Here is a 15,684-nt window from a genome sequence, read left to right as displayed (position 1 = left end):
GGTGTGTGGCCTAGAATGCCAAGAGAGTTCTTCTCAGTGTTCCTACTTCAACTTTCAGCAGACTGTGTATAACCGTGCTAAGTGGGATCTCTCTCCATGGTCTTGTCTCTTCCTCAGCTATAGGGGTCTCTTGCTTGTTTCTTTGTGCAAGGCTTATGGTAGGGGCAGGCATTGTTTCTCCCCCCTCTAACCTCAGTTTCATGCAGGTCCTGGGCTCTTGAGCTTTAAGGTGGGCCTCCTTCTCCCCCATGGCAATCGGACACTGCATTGTAATGGGGGAGGTCTTAAATGGGAGTGAGTTTTCTGTCCCTTTCTCACTGACAGTAGACCTTGCTTTGTATCAGTGAGGGATCCTGGTGACTGGTAGGTTTCTTGCCTTCCTCCAGCATCTGATGGCTTTTGCTTCAACTCCTCTTCTGCCACAGCCAACCTTATCTTGGGACCAGGGGCAAGAAGATTTAGTACTACTCCTTTAGTGGCAGATGGCTTTTTCTTTGTATGGAAGATGGACATGGGCCCCATGCCTGTCTCGCATTGGTAGCTGGCCGTCATTTGCATGCCTGTCTCACCAAAGGGAGGCTCTTTCAGTTCTCCTGATCTGCACCCAGTCTTTCCTGTGAATACCCAGGGAGGCCTATGGAAAAGTGCTGGCAAATGGGGCACACACTTTGTATCCATGGCTCCCAGGAGTTCTAAGTTGTCATTCTAGCCATACTTGGTCTTTAAACTTCTGTTAACATTTCGGGTTTTTTACCTTTACTTTTTTGGCTGCTACTCTTCCTCCTGTACTCTTCCCAAAGCAAAATAGTTGGTAGGAGCAGTGTTTACTGGCTTTCTATATCCTAAGTGGGACTAGAACTCGCTGATTGCTTCTTTATTGTCAACTGTTTTTACTTGATGGAAAACTGCTCAACAATTTGTTTAATACATTCAAAGAGGTAAAACAGGCAGTGAGGGCCTTAACCAGTTGACTGGAATTGTGGCTATTGGAGGTCCCAGTATACTGCAATTATGTCTATTATGTCCTATAATGGAGGGGCCGTCATGGCCTTGAAAGGGAAGAACTGTGTGGCTATCTCTGCTGACAGGCACTTTGGGATCCAGGCCCAGATGGTGACCACGGACTTTCAGAAGTTCTTTCTCATGGGCAATCAGCTGTATATAGGACTGACTGGGCTTATCACTGATGTCCAGACTGTTGCCCAGCAACTCAAGTTCTGGTTGAACCTGTATGAGCTGAAGGATGGTTGGGAGATCAAGGCTTACACCCTCATGAGCATCATGGCCAACCTCTTGTACAGAGATGGTTTGGCCCCTACTACACAGAGCCAGAAATCCCTGGGTTGAACCTGAAGACCTTTAAGCTCTTCATTTGATCTCTAGACCTCATCAGCAACCCCATGGTGACTGACGACTTTGTGGTCAGTGACATCTACTCCAAACAAGAATGGGATGTATGAGTCCTTCTGGGAGCCTAACATGGATCCAGAACCATGTTTGAAACCATCCTACAAGCCATGCTGAATGCTGTGGATCAAGATGCAATGCCAGGCATGGGTGCCATTGTCCACATCATTGAGAAGGACAAAATTATCACCAGGACACTGAAGGCTCAAATGGACTAATCTTCTGTTCCCAGAGCCTACTTTTTTTTTTTTTTTTTAAGTAAAATAGTTTTTCTTTCAAAAACAAAACAAAAGGTAAAGAGGTAAAACAAAAAGTAAGATTGGCAATTAGGGAAGCCATTAAAAGGAACCAAATCCCCAAAAATATGGTAGCTGAAATTAACTCAATGGAAAGGTTTTATAGCAAATAAGACATAGTTAAAGAGTTAACTCAAAATATGTTGGAAGAGTATCTTCAGAAGGAAACAGGGAAAGAAAAAAGTTTGGGAATACAGATTGGGGAGGGGGTAGGTAAGAGATAGAGGGGGTGCATTAAAAAATTTAATATAAATATAGTTAGAGTCCCTGAAGCAAAGGAGAAAGAAAATGAGATGGAAGCAATTTTTGAAAACATCATAGCTGAGAATTTTCCAAACTGGTGAAAAACATTGCCACAAATGAAGATGCCCAAGAAGAATTTAAAACAAACCAAAACAACCTAGTCACATTCATAGTAGATAAAAACCAAAGAGAAAATCTTATAAACCAGCTGGAGAAAAGATATTGCCTTTAAAAGAGCAATAACTAAACTTATTGCTTATTTCTCAAGAGAAAATGAAAGCCAGAAGACAAATGGAATATTTTCAAAGTGCTAAAAGAAAGTGATTGACAATCTAGAGTTCTACGCCCAATCAAAAATGTTTTTCAAAATTAAGAAGGAGAGGGGCGCCTGGGTGGCTCAGTCGGTTAAGCGTCCGACTTCAGCCCGGGTCACGATCTCGCGGTCTGTGAGTTCGAGCCCCACGTCGGGCTCTGGGCTGATGGCTCAGAGCCTGGAGCTTGCTTCCGATTCTGTGTCTCCCTCTCTCTCGGCCCCTCCCCCATTCATGCTCTATCTCTCTCTGTCTCAAAAATAAATACACGTTAAAAAAAAATTAAAAAAAAAAAAACAAAATTAAGAAGGAGATAAAGGCATCTATGGACATAAAGACAGAAAATTCTCACAAGTAGGCCTACATATTTTTTTTCTTTTTTTCTTTTTGTTTTTGTTTTTGTTTTTGGTTTTGTTTTGACAAGCAGGCCTACATATTAAAGGATTTACTAAAGGCAGTTCTTCAGGGAGAAGTAAAATGACCCTAGATGGAAACTCAGGTATAAGAAGAAAAGATTGATGAAAAGGGTAAAATATATAGATAAATTTAAATAATAATGACTGGACACAACAATAATATTCTGTGGGATGTCTCTTTTTCTCTCTCTAATATATAGATAGATATTCATATATCTATGTATATGAAAGAATGAATAGATAAAAACAACAATGGCATAAACATCAAGAGGGGATTATTTTTGGAGTTAAAATGTTTTAAGGTCATTGCATTACCTGGAAAGCTTATTTCTTTAGGCTGTTTCTGGAAGTAGAATTGATTTTCAAATAGGTACTAGTAATGAACTTTGTTGTTTTTAAGTTGGACTGAAGATACATTCTGACTCAGATCCAATTCCCCTCCTTTCACTACATCTTTTAGGATTTTCTTCTGCTCTTTCTTCATATTTTTTTTTAATTTTTTTTTTCAACGTTTATTTATTTTTGGGACAGAGAGAGACAGAGCATGAACGGGGGAGGGGCAGAGAGAGAGGGAGACACAGAATCGGAAACAGGCTCCAGGCTCTGAGCCATCAGCCCAGAGCCTGACGCGGGGCTCGAACTCACGGACCGCGAGATCGTGACCTGGCTGAAGTCGGACGCCCAACCGACTGCGCCACCCAGGCGCCCCTCTTTCTTCATATTTTTTAAGGAAGCACTTTGCCATAACAGAAAAAACAAGGGCTTTAGAATCAATCAGACCTGGGCTTAAACTCCTGTTTTTCCCCTTATTTGGGCAAGCAATTTACTTCTCTGAGCCTTCACTTTGGGAGGGCTGTGAAAATGGGAAGTAATAATACTGTTCTCACAAGATTATTGTGCAAATTAAATGAGATTAGGTATACAAAGAGCCTACAGTGCAATGCCCAATATGTAGTGCTTCATATTGCTCAGTAAGTACTAGTTTTTTTCCCTTATGGACTGCATTGTGCAACTGGCATTGGATTATACACCCTCTCACATTGTTTCCTGGGTTCCTTACATTTGTGATTATTATCCCTTCTCTCTTGGCTAGATTGTTATCTTCTCCAGTTCAGGGACTATATATCTCCCTTTTGTATCCTTTGCTCAGTGAATGGCGTTTGGAGTAAGAGCAGTACTTCCTTGAGGAAAGCATGTATGAATGAGATAAGATACATCCCTGCACTATGCATTATGTTGGAAGGCGTCTTTGTAGCAGTTCCACCCAGAAGGATATTTGAGACCTTGAAGAAAAGTCCTTCAGCTGCCCATGAGAAGCATAAATGGTGAAAACATACTTAATAGAAAAGAGAGAAATGCCATCTTACCATTCAGGAACACTCCAGTTTAAGCACTGAAGATTCCAAGCTGGAACTAGTGCTGAGTACCATGGATTGCTGCCCTTAAAACTAGTATCTTAAGTTGTATATAATAGCTTTTCTGGGCAAGAGTCCCATCTACTTAATCTCTGCTAGATGAGTATACATTAGTTCTGACTGATGAAAAATACCAAGTTAAATCAGACAGTTAAAAAAATCAACATGATGCCCATAACTGGTTTATCTTTCCTTTCAGTAATCCCACATATTACCTACTTATTTGCTGTAATGAACATGCCATTCAGCTAAAATAAGATTAACTGCTTAAACCGAGGCATTACAGGCAGAGAACTTTAATGCCGCTTTGTGTTTCATTATGAAGTTCAGTGGTTAAATGATACGGTGTTGTCGTTTCTTCCTTTGTAATCAAGAGGGTTTCACTTAGGATTAGTGCACCCCAGCCGATTCTCCTGATGGAACATTTGAAGCAGCAAGTTTATATGTCTAGGTTACAGCCTGGCAGCAATAATAACCTTCAGAATCAAACCTGTTGGCTTCATCACCGCTCAAATTGCACTGCTCCTTGTGAGGTTCCCCTCTGCTCTAATGGTGATGGAAATCTCACTTGCCATGCAGATTATGAAAGGCAAATTGGAAGGGGGGTTAGCCATGCAGCTGGAAAATAGCACTGTGATGACCCAGGTGGGATCAGAGTTCAGAATGTTAACCCAAGTTTGTCCCAAGTGAATGAACATTTGCCTGTTCTCTGCATCAAGGTCAAATCCCACTTCAGTGGAGCTTTTCTGGACTGTTCCAGCCCCACTCATCTCTCTTTTCTTTGAACTTTAATTGCAATTCTAGTTCTCCCTAAACAAGGCTATTTATTCATTTATGTGATTCATATCATTGTTCTATATGGGCTAACACCCTCTTCAGTTAGAATTCCAGGACTAACATCTACATGGTCCTGGGTCCATAAGAGCGTGTTGTTTAACAATTGCTCATTGACTGAAGGAAACACCCTCTGTGTGAGGTGACCTATTACGACTCAGCCTGGATAGTCCACAGTGGGGACTATCAGCCTCAGCTGAGCCTGAAATTAGCCCCTATCCTTATCATGCCTTCTCTTCTATGGAGTATATTCCATTTTTGTGGTTCATCAGAAAGTCAGACAAAGAGTAAACATGGTGACCAATAGATTTGTACATCCATTCTTTTTTTTTCTTTCAGTAAATATATATTAAATGCCTACTGTGTACCAAGTCTTTTCAGAACTCTTAAGAACTGAGAAACTTCTTGCTGACCACTTTGGTGGAGAATGGAGAAACAGTTTGAAAGAGCTCGAAGGAAATTCCTTTCTTCTCACACAGTATCCTTCAGCCCCAACTTTTGGGCAGGAGCACCTTCTATAATTCTTCCTTTCCCTGTTTGTTTATTCACCTCTTCTTCCCATTCTCACTTCTCCACCTCCTCAGATTGCTGTGATAGATGGGACTGCTCCTCCCCTGCCTCCCTGGCTGTGATAATAGCAGGCTATTGAATTTTCCTGTGTGAAACTGGTTTGCTCAGGTCTCTGCCAAGCAGGCTCCACTTGCTAGGTTGGATGGATTCCAGTATGCTCCTCTGGATAGGATTTAGTGTGGGTCAGGATTCCTTAGTGGGTAGGAAGAGGGTGGGGAGAGAAGAGGGAGATTAGGTTGGTTCTCTCTCTGCCTAAGGAATTAGATAAATTATTTAATGAATTATAAACAGGGAGCCCTGCCTTGGATCTACTTCTATCACCAGCCCAATAATTGTTGACCATGTTTTGACCCTCCAGGGTAAAGTCAGAGCCTCAGTTGCCCATGGGATGATCTGAGGCTGGTGAGGGTGTCTCAGAGCAGCTGACATCCAAGCTGTACCTCTTCAGAAAACTTAGGTCACTCTCTTGACAGCTGCAAATCCAATAGTGATGCACCCTATTCCCCTCCTTCCTTCATTTTTCTGGCAGAAACAGGATATGCTAGAATGATAGATTGTTAGAACCAAGAGGGACCTTATCATCCTTTATTCCAGGTTTCCTTATTTCTCAGGTGTAGAAATTACAACTCGTCAAAGTGGTTTACCCAAGTTGGTGGAACAGTAGTGACAAAGCCAGGGCTATGACCCAGGTCCTGACTCCCAGACTAGAACTGCTATGCCATGCCATCTCTCAACATTCCCTTCCCGTCATTTTATTCCCATACCTCCTTTTCTTGCCTCTCAATCAATTCCTTTTCTCTTGACTGACACATCTGTTTTCTTCCTCTTATAATTTCAAAAGCAAAAACTACCGGTGTCAGAAGGAATATGACAAAAATGAGCAAAACTGGCTTCTTCAACATTCTCCTAACACCTTTGATTTGTCTATAGTTTGCTAATAAATATTTCTTAGTTACCAATGTGCTTAAGCATTCATTTCATTGAATTTACTGTGGACTCTTAGATGTTTATTAAGTCTATTTCTAATAGCAAGAGCATATTATTCAACTTCTTTCTTTCTTTCTTTCTTTCTTTCTTTCTTTCTTTCTTTCTTTCTTTCTTTCTTTCTTTCTTTCTTTCCAGCTCAGATGTGTTTTGATTACAAATGGCAGAAACCCAACTCAAACTAGCTTATGCTTAAGAGGAGATTTATTGGATTCCATAGCTGGAAAGTCCAGGCAGTGATCTAACTTCTAGTTTGACTGGACTCGGGAACTCAACTGGTTGCCCCATGTACCCTTTGCCCACTTATCTATGTTGCCTTCATTCTTTCCTACTGCAGACAGGTATTCTCCAAATAGTGAAAGAAAGAAAGAAAGAAAGAAAGAAAGAAAGAAAGAAAGAAAGAAAGAGAGAGAGAGAGAGAGAGAGAGAGAGAGAGAGAGAGAGAGAAAGGCTGCTGGTACTCCTCACTCACATACTTCCAATAAGCAACACCTCTTCTCCACTCCTGCCTCCTCCCCAACAGCTCCAAATTAAAAAGTCTCAGAAAAGGGCTCTAACTGGCCCAGACTGGCATGTATTGTCCATCCCTGGACCAATCACTGTGCCTAAGAGAATGGAGTACTATGATTGGCTGGGCTTAAGATTCTATGCTTGGCTGCTCCTACCACTAACACACACACTCACATCTCTGTTCATCTGTTAAACAGCAGGGTCCTGCAATTTGGCAGCCTTGCCATAATCATATAGAATGGCAGAGGAACAATTATCTACAAAAAGAGACTCTTAAAAACACAAAATTGACAGATTCCTTCTTTAAACTTCTTCTCAGTGTGTCCCCTGAAAACAGTCTATTTCTGCGTCCTTTGGAGTAGATCTCTATCTGTAACCAGCTTCCCATTCCCATTGTATACCTCACTTGTCATTAGCACTGCAGTATCTGTTCACTGGTGTCAACTCCATTCTCTCTCTTGCCTGACCACTTAATACTTTACCAGGTTAATATTCTTAGAGCATAATTCTGATCTTATTTGCACATGTACTCAAAAATCTTTATGACACCCAAGTACTATGAATTATGGAGATGGCCACTGGGCAACAGAATGGATTTGCCAGGCATTTGCCATGGGTACCAGCTGAATCCATGTCTGAATGGTTAAAGATAAACATCAGACTGTTTTGTTAGGCTGTCTCTTATCTTTCAGATATAAAATGTATTCTGTGTTTGCAGTTACTATCAATGTTATATTTATATAGATTTGTGCTCTGATTGTGTATGGGCAATGGTCTAAAAGAAGGTCTACTGATTGCTCATGTTTGGAAACTGATCTGAGCAGAGTTTGAGGTGGGGCAGAGTAAGATGCATGACAGTTTTCCAGTTTCCTTTTGATTTCACACCATACCATTTCTGAGATGCTGAAAAACACTTTAAAGTGCCCTTTTCTGGGGCACCTGGGTGGCTCAGTCAGTTAAGCATCTGACTCTTGATTTCAGCTCAGGTCATGATCTCATGGTTCATGAATGCAAGCCCTGCATCTGGCTCTGCTCCTGACAGGGAGGAGCCTACTTGGGATTCTCTCTCTGCCTCTATCTCTCAATAAATAAATAAATAAACAAACAAACAAACATTAAAAATAATGAAGTGCCCTTTTCTACTGTCAAGATGGCACTGTTTTTTTAAAAAATCTCTTTGCCTCTCTTTTTCCTAACTCTGGCAAGGAAGAAGAGTGGTGGAAAGGAAGATGTCTGTGGCAGAAGTTGCTCCTTGCCCCCAGTATTTGTTCTACGTTTCTTCTATAGTTATAGAAATTTGAGCTGGACACGTGACTTCCCGGGGTAAAGACATTTCCCAGCTTCCTTGACGCTAGGGTAGTCACCTGACTGAGTGGTGGCCCATGGGCTCACAGCAGAAATGTCGAATGGCAACTTCTGGGATCCCCATTTTAAGGGAGAGCTAGTGTAGGACAATGTAAAGGAAAAACTCCCATGTTTCTCCTTTACCCCTACACCACTACCACATTTCGCTTCACTTCCGACACCACATGTGTGGGTTTTCTGCATATTGAGCAATTCCCTGGTACCAGCTGGGTGTCCTACAATTTTACTCAGTTCTGACACAAGCTACTTGGAGTTAGTGTCAGATCCCACAGGTTAAAAACTTAGTTCCACGAAACTGCCCCCGACCTCTCATTTCAGATGCCAATCACAAGTCCTGTGTTGTCCCCTATACTTCTGACTGGCTATAATTGGGGTTCCTATGACCCTCTTTTTGGGTTTGATAATTTGCTACAGTGACTTAAAGAACTCAAGGAAACATACATTTATCAGCTTATTATATAATTAAGAATTTGATAAAGATTACAGATGAACAGCCAGATGAAGAAATACATGGGAGAGGTCCAGAAGAGTCCTAAGCGCAGGAGCTTCTGTCCCTGTGGAGTTGGGGTACATCACTCTCCCCTCATGTGGATGTGTTTACCAACCCAGAAACTCTGAATCCCCCATATGTTGGGGATTTTTATGAAGGCTTCATCACTTAGCTATGATTGGTTATTAACTCAATCTCCAGCCACTTTATAAAACTTCCCAGAGAATAGAGGGTGGGATTAAAAGTTCCAAGCTTCTAATTATGGCTTGATCTTTCTGGTCACCAGGCCCCATCTCATTAGAATAAATGACACATCTTGGAAATTCCAAGGAATTTAGGAGCTGTGTGTCTAGAACTAGGGTCAAAGACCAAAGATTAGGAATGAGAGTTCCTACTGCTTTTATCATTTAGGAAATTATAAGGGTTTTAGGAGGACTGTGGCAGGAACTGGGAAACGGAGGCCAATATATATATTTTCTATTATTTCACAAGGTCCTTTATCTTTCTTCTTTTCCTCCATCCTGCTGCTTGGAATATGGCTGTAATGGCTGGAGCTCCATCTTGAAAGAAGGGAGAAGGGCCATGCACAGCAGAGCGATAAGCCTGAGTCCTTGACACGATGGAGTCCCCTACCAACTCAGGACTACCCACTCGGATTTTATGTGAAGGAAGAATAAACATCTTGCTTACACTACTATTATTTTGAGTTTTAGGTCATTCACAGTTAAACCAACACCAGCTGATTCAGTACATTTCAGGTGAACAGATGAAAAGAGGAATTCTGTTTTGCACTAAAGGACAAGATCATGTGTCATATTGCCCAGAACGGGGTAAATGTGTGATAGGCTGGTATGAAAAGAGTGAAAAGCTAGGTATCTGTTTTGGGGGGAGTTGGTAAGAGCAATGCTATTTCCTAAAAGTAACCAATGGCAAGGCTTTGAACTCCTTTCTTTCTCTGCTGTTGGTTCTTAATCTACCAGTACAAATCCCTTGAGCATCCATTGTCCATACTGGTAAAACAACAATAACATTCTGTAATTGGCTTTCATTTCACAAATAAGAAACACGGAACAATTCATATATAAAGATGCATTCTTAGATAGTTTGAAAATTGAAATAAACTCAAAGATAATAATAAAAAGAAGAGCTCCATCTTACTGACAGTCTTCGATGTTTTAAGCACTGTGCTATTTTACCAACATTATCTGATTTAATCCTAACAACAATCTGATGTGTTAAACACCGTTTTTAGCTCCATTTTCTGGATGAGAAAACTGATATTTAGAAAGGCGAAGCACACCTAGAATCATACAATTAATAAGAACAGATCTGCATGACTTCAAAACCCATATTCCTAAGCAATACTCTGAAGTTGTGAAGAAAATCTGTTTTTGTTAACTGAGATCTCTTTTAATGCAAATGAGTGGCAGTTGGTTTATCAGTCAGGTTCCCCACAGGAAACAGCAATCACCAAGAAACTTGAACGAAGAGGCTTGAGAGGTAGGGACAAAATTGAGGAAATGAACAAGGGATTTTGAGTCTGGCACTCGAAGGAAGCCATTATTTCCCTTAGGGCTGATGGGGCGAAGGGGAGGAAAATTGACATTGGAACCTGGTGAGAGCTAGAGCATGAAAGATGGGCCACCTGAGGGGAGCCACAGGTGTGGAACATCATAGCTACCAACGGAGACACAGCTCCTAAGTGGTGATGGCAGAGAATGAGGCCTGACCACTCTCTCCTCCGCCTTTTCATCTGAAAGGGTGAGTCTCCTTGGGCATGAAGCGGGGCTGGGAGGGATGGAGAATGAATCTTGAAGGCAAGCAGGGGAATTATAATCACAGCACAGTCCATCTCTGAGCCACAACAGCTCTGTAATCCAGCCATCATTCAGACTTTTATAAAAAATGGACTCTTTGGGCAATTCCTCTAGGGACAAAGCCCACAGGATCAAGGGCAACTCTCAGAACTCAGGACGCTTCATTTTTTGACTGTGTTTTGCAAGAATAACCCTGCAGCAGAGAATCTGCTGGACAGTGCGGGCAGTTTCATCTTGCAGGTCTGCCTTGTTCTCTCTTCCTCCCTGTGGCCTCTCCAGCTAGCTTTTAGGACAGTCTCAGCCTTTACTACTGAACTCCTTCCTGCCATAGGTAGGAGAAGCACGTGTCAGAATATAGAAGCAGATGATGGTCAAATAAGAAGCTGTTTTGATGATTAACACATATCTGTTACTCGGGCCTAGTGTAGTCATTTGTTTTTTTGAAAATCCATGGATATTTTCTCAATAGGCACCAAAAGTTTGTTGCAAACCGCAGGAGACAGACACTTCTTAAATGACAAATGATGATAAGGCCCATTCCATTATCAGTTATGTTTATGTCTTATTATTCACAAATTTTCTGTTAAAAGGAAGTAAGAAAGGGGCAGGACACTTGTGAGAAAATATTTGGGGTGAAATGAAGAATAAAGAATTTATTCTTTGTATATATGCTTTATATATATATATATATATATGCTTTATATATATGCTATGAAAAAGCATATTTTATACTTACTAGCTAAGAAAAAAGTTGGTTTGCAAAGAGAAGGGAAAAGTAAGTTCTGATCATATAAGCCTCTGGGAAGCCTGATGCTGCCAAACTTGGATGCAATCTTCTTTTCATGAGAAAACGTCTGAAAAGAAATCAGCAGCCTACACAGTCCAAATCAAGGCTTTTATAGGCAGATATTGCCAACTTGGGGCCACTAGAAAATAAAATGAAATCCTGAGGCAAATTATAAAATGGTACTCTTAGGAATTATGAAAATAATGAGTAATTCTACTTTTCTAATATATGATGAAATCACATGTATCTCAGTTTTTTGCAGCTAAATTTTATTTTATTTTTTTAAGTTTATTTATTTTGAGGCAGGGAGGGGCAGAGAGAGGGAGAGGGAGAGAGAGAATCCCGAGCAACCTCTGCACTGTCAGCACAGAGCCCGATGCCACACTCGATCTCACAGACTGGTAAGATCATGACCTGAGCCGAGATCAAGAGTCAGACGCTTAACTGAGTGAGCCACCCAGGGACCCTGGTTAAGTTTCATTTTAAAAGTATTTCCTTAAGTTATATATTTGGGGGCGCTTGGGTGGCTCAGTTGGTTAAGCATCCAACTCTTGATCTAGGCTCAGGTCATGATCTCACTGTTGGCGAAATCAAGCCCCGTATGGGGCTTGCACTGGGTGTGGATCCTGCTTGGGATTCTGTCTCTCTCCCTCTGCCCCTCCCTGGTTCGAGCACATGCACATGGGCATGCTATCTCTCTCTGAAAAAATAAACTAAAGTTATATTTTTATAAATTGCTTTTCTAACTTTGTGTTCTTGCACAAAGTAGTTTTGTCATATTTTTCTGTTTGTGTTGGTCACTAAAGGGCTGGTTTGTATATGAAAAAGGAAAAATACCAGTTCTGGCTTCAACAGGCAGAATACCAAAACTTAAAAGAAAACATATTTCTTTCTTACTGAAAATTATATATTTCAGGTCTTTAAGCTTTCATTTGGGCTTTTACCATGCCACACAAAAAGAAAATGAAGACCTCTGGAGCGAAAAGCATTGACATTGATGGGGAATTTGTTTTAGCACAAGAGTGCTTAAGAGGAAGGTGGGATTACTCAATAAATCAGTATTTTCCAAAAAAAAGTGCTGTGCAAAATTCTAGTCTTAAGAGATGCTACACACACACACACACAGACACACACACACACACACAGACACACACACACACACACACACACATTCTTTTGGAGAGTCATATGCACATTAACATATTCAAGGCTCTGAGAATTGCTACGAGAAAGAAATCTGCTTAACATTTGTTTTACTCACCCCTTTTTTTCCCTTCCACAAAACCCTATTAATCCCCCATGTAAGTCATTAAGAAAAATTTAAAACTATGTTTTGGGGAATGTGACCTTGAGCTGAGGTTCCTCCAACTACAGTGTAATTCACTGTAAAGATTTTTGTTATCAAATTATTTTGAAATTTTAAAGCAATCCCAGGAAGGGTTTGGTTTCAAGGAAGTTTCTCTGGGGATCAAGTCTAATCTTTAAACTGGAGGACCTGCCTGTATGTCACATGACCGACTAGCACCAGCAAGAATGACATCTGGGACCCTTGCTTTGTTTTTTGCCCTGTTCACACCTGAGTTTCTGAGAAGTTCCTGATCATCTGAACTTCCCTTTTACCTCTTATTTTTGGCCTCATAAAAATCCCTTAGGGGAAAAACCAAAACAAAGTACATTTGATACTCCTCTGGTGTTTGGCTCCCATCCCTCGGCTTTGATTCACATTTACCCCTTAAATTCTACATCCTTCCAGCTACTTCAGAAATAATCCAACCAGATTCAGTTTATCCTAAAGTCCTGGTGCTGGATTGTGTCCACTCATTGATTCACTGGAGAGATATATTTCTGTTTCCCTAAGATGAGGCAGGCAGTATGCCAGGCACTGGGGCTCCAGCAGTGACCCAGACAGATATGGGCCGGATCTTACAGAGTTTTTGATCTAATGACAATGCCAGTGAGGTGGTCTAGGGCCCTGGCCAGGAACTAGGCAGGTCCCAGGTAAGACAACCAGGGATTACTAACTGTTAGAGATAATGGACACTGGAACTGAATTGTACATAGGTAATTCCATTTTCTTTAAAATTTACAATTGTATATCCTTTTAAATAGAGTGGTTATTGTCTCTTTGGCTGCTTAAATTGTATATGAAAAGCAAAGCTGACTATAAAAGCATGATGATTTCCCTTTAGATTAACTGATCTTGTAGATAATAAACCAGAACCAAGTTTACTTAGTGGCTGCATATTCTAACTTCAGTAAAATAAGTAGAGACCGACAAAAAGCTTCTTCAGGGCTGGTGTTGTAACTTAGAAGTTTATTTTATTTTTATTTTTTTGAGTCACTTTATTTGTTTGTTTAAGTAATCTCTATGTCCAACGTGGAGCTTGAACTCACCACCCCAAGATCAGGCATCACATGTTCCACTTCCTGGGCCAGCCAGGTGCCCCCACTCAAAACTTCTAAATGCTAAGTGAATGGTAGGTATTCATATGTGCAGGGGAAAAAAAAGTTAAGAACTTTTTTATGTACAAATTCTTTTGAAGTGAGGGTTGTAATTTTTTGCAAGTATTTAGGAGCCACTGGGCTTGGATAACTTTGGAGGAGAGCGGAGGTTCTGAGAATCAGATCAGAAAACCTGGCTTCAGACAGTTTAGTCTCTTTCTCTTCCTTGTCCTCCTTGGTGAATATGAAATTCTACCAATTCCAGCTTCTCCTTCTCCCTGATTTTAAGATGAATTGAGCTCCTTTTCCAGGGACAGAGAGACTGGCAGCTCTTTGGAAGCTTAAGCTGTTCCCTCCCTCAAGGTGGATGGGTTTGGGGGCTAGAGGTGAGGTGGTGCTTTGGGAAGGGAGTGGTGGTCACTTCCTCACAAGCCACTGTGGGTGACCCAGGCTTTTGGGTCAAGATATACTCAGGAGCAACTCAGGGAAAATTCTCTACCAAACTTCACGTTCCTAGCACCAGAACAACAACAACAACAATTTTTTTTTTTTAATTTTTTTTTTCAACGTTTATTTATTTTTGGGACAGAGAGAGACAGAGCATGAATGGGGGAGGGGCAGAGAGAGAGGGAGACACAGAATCGGAAACAGGCTCCAGGCTCTGAGCCATCAGCCCAGAGCCCGACGCGGGGCTCGAACTCACGGACCGCGAGATCGTGACCTGGTTGAAGTCGGACGCTTAACCGACTGCGCCACCCAGGCGCCCCACAACAACAATTTTTAAAGAACTCTTTCTCCTAGATCCTGTGCTCATCTCCATAAAATGTGGTCATTATGCCCCAACTAGTCTTATCCATAGGCAGACTAGATAGTCCTTGATTCCAAAATGACAACCCTTAAATAATTCCTGGGGATGTACGGTGCAGCATGGTGGTTATAGTTAATAATATGGCACTGTCGATTTGGAAGGTGCTAGGAGTAGGTCTTAAAGTTGTCATCACAAGATATAAAATTCTTGGGGCGCCTGGGTGGCGCAGTCTGTTAAGCGTCCGACTTCAGCCAGGTCACGATCTTGCGGTCCGTGAGTTCGAGCCCCGCGTCGGGCTCTGGGCTGATGGCTCAGAGCCTGGAGCCTGTTATTACTTATCAAATACCACGTCCTAAACAGAATTCCTGATTTTCCATCTCAGTAAACGGGTACTAATGTTCACACGCTTACTCAGACTAGAAACACACCCTTCCCCCTATGTTTCTTACACAGTGCATTGCCCTTTCTTGTCGCTTTTCCCCCCAACATATATCTAAAGTCTCCTTCTCTCCCTTTCCACTGCCACCACCTAGTTCAAGCCACCTTCACACGTCACCTGCAAGGTCCTCCAATGCATTTCACCCTCCCTCACCGAGTGCTATAATCACTGTTTACTCACCTGTCTCCTCCCATATGAGTTAAGGGCCTGGTTTGTTGAGAGAGAATGAATCTAAGTGACACTATCTTCTAAGCCACTGGAGATAAGGCTGGAGGTGAGGTTGTGAATTCTATTTAGTGTGCTCAACGAGAGCATTCTTTCCCTAGGTCTTCTCTCTGGATACTTAAACAAAAGAAAACAAAATAAAACAAAAACCCAGAGATATATTTTGAACGATAACTTGGCCTGAAATGAATCCTAATCAGTTTAGACAGTAAAATATAAGACTCGATTTAGAACCAAGAAATTTTTCAAAGCTTTACCTATCAGAGTATCTTCGGTGTTTTTTCATCATGTTGAAATCCTTGATGAAGCACATGGCAAAGTGTGC

The 15,684-nt window shown here is 41.4% G+C and overlaps 1 pseudogene; it reads left to right on the top strand.

The window, feature by feature from the left end:
- Positions 1-815: 815 nt before the first annotated feature.
- Positions 816-2,335, top strand: LOC115513393 (annotated as a pseudogene).
- Positions 2,336-15,684: the final 13,349 nt, after the last annotated feature.

The sequence above is a fragment of the Lynx canadensis genome, chromosome B2, assembly GCF_007474595.2.
Source record: "Lynx canadensis isolate LIC74 chromosome B2, mLynCan4.pri.v2, whole genome shotgun sequence".
Classification (NCBI taxonomy): Eukaryota; Metazoa; Chordata; class Mammalia; order Carnivora; family Felidae; genus Lynx; species Lynx canadensis.
Note: the sequence above shows the minus strand (reverse complement) of the source record. Positions and strands in the feature narration are given on the sequence as shown.